We start from the raw sequence: 608 nt of genomic DNA, 5'->3' as shown, positions 1-608 counted from the left end.
TTTATATAAGCGAAAAGAATAAAAGAAATAATATAACGATACAAAATGAAAAGACTTTTAAAATAAAAATATATCTTTAGCTGGGGTGCTATTTTTCGTAATAATTTCCTTACAGTGATTTAATAAGGATGCTTATTAGCGTCAAAATTTAAATCGATTATCGGTTTAATTATGTGAATTTACTGTTCCAACAAAGAATCGTGTTTTAAAGTCGACCGACCGCAGTTCACTGTGAGTTTGGAAAAAATATACAAAATTTACACAATATTATTGTCACGATTCGGCCGGATCGTAAATGGCGTTTTTCTCTCTAAAAAAATATTTCGCGCGTAACGGCGACATCGCGACGCGCAGTCATGAACTTGCTAGTTACGTCACTGCGCACCCACGCCCGCGGTGGGTGGTTTGAGGGACCCGCGAGAGGGCGAGCGATTGCAAGAAGGAGCAAGAAGAAGCAACGTCGGGTATCGAGTCCGCGAACGATTCTCTCTGTCGCCGCCGATTCGATTCGACATTCGACGCCCGCTCCCCCCGGCCGCCGGTCAGTTCAGTCAGTCCCGATCTCCTCGCACTTCCCGCGCGCTCGCCGCTCGTCTCATCCTTTTCTC

The sequence above is a fragment of the Temnothorax curvispinosus genome, unplaced genomic scaffold (genome assembly GCF_003070985.1).
Source record: "Temnothorax curvispinosus isolate PA1 unplaced genomic scaffold, ASM307098v1 QBEX01016545.1, whole genome shotgun sequence".
In the NCBI taxonomy this organism is placed as follows: Eukaryota; Metazoa; Arthropoda; class Insecta; order Hymenoptera; family Formicidae; genus Temnothorax; species Temnothorax curvispinosus.
Note: the sequence above shows the minus strand (reverse complement) of the source record.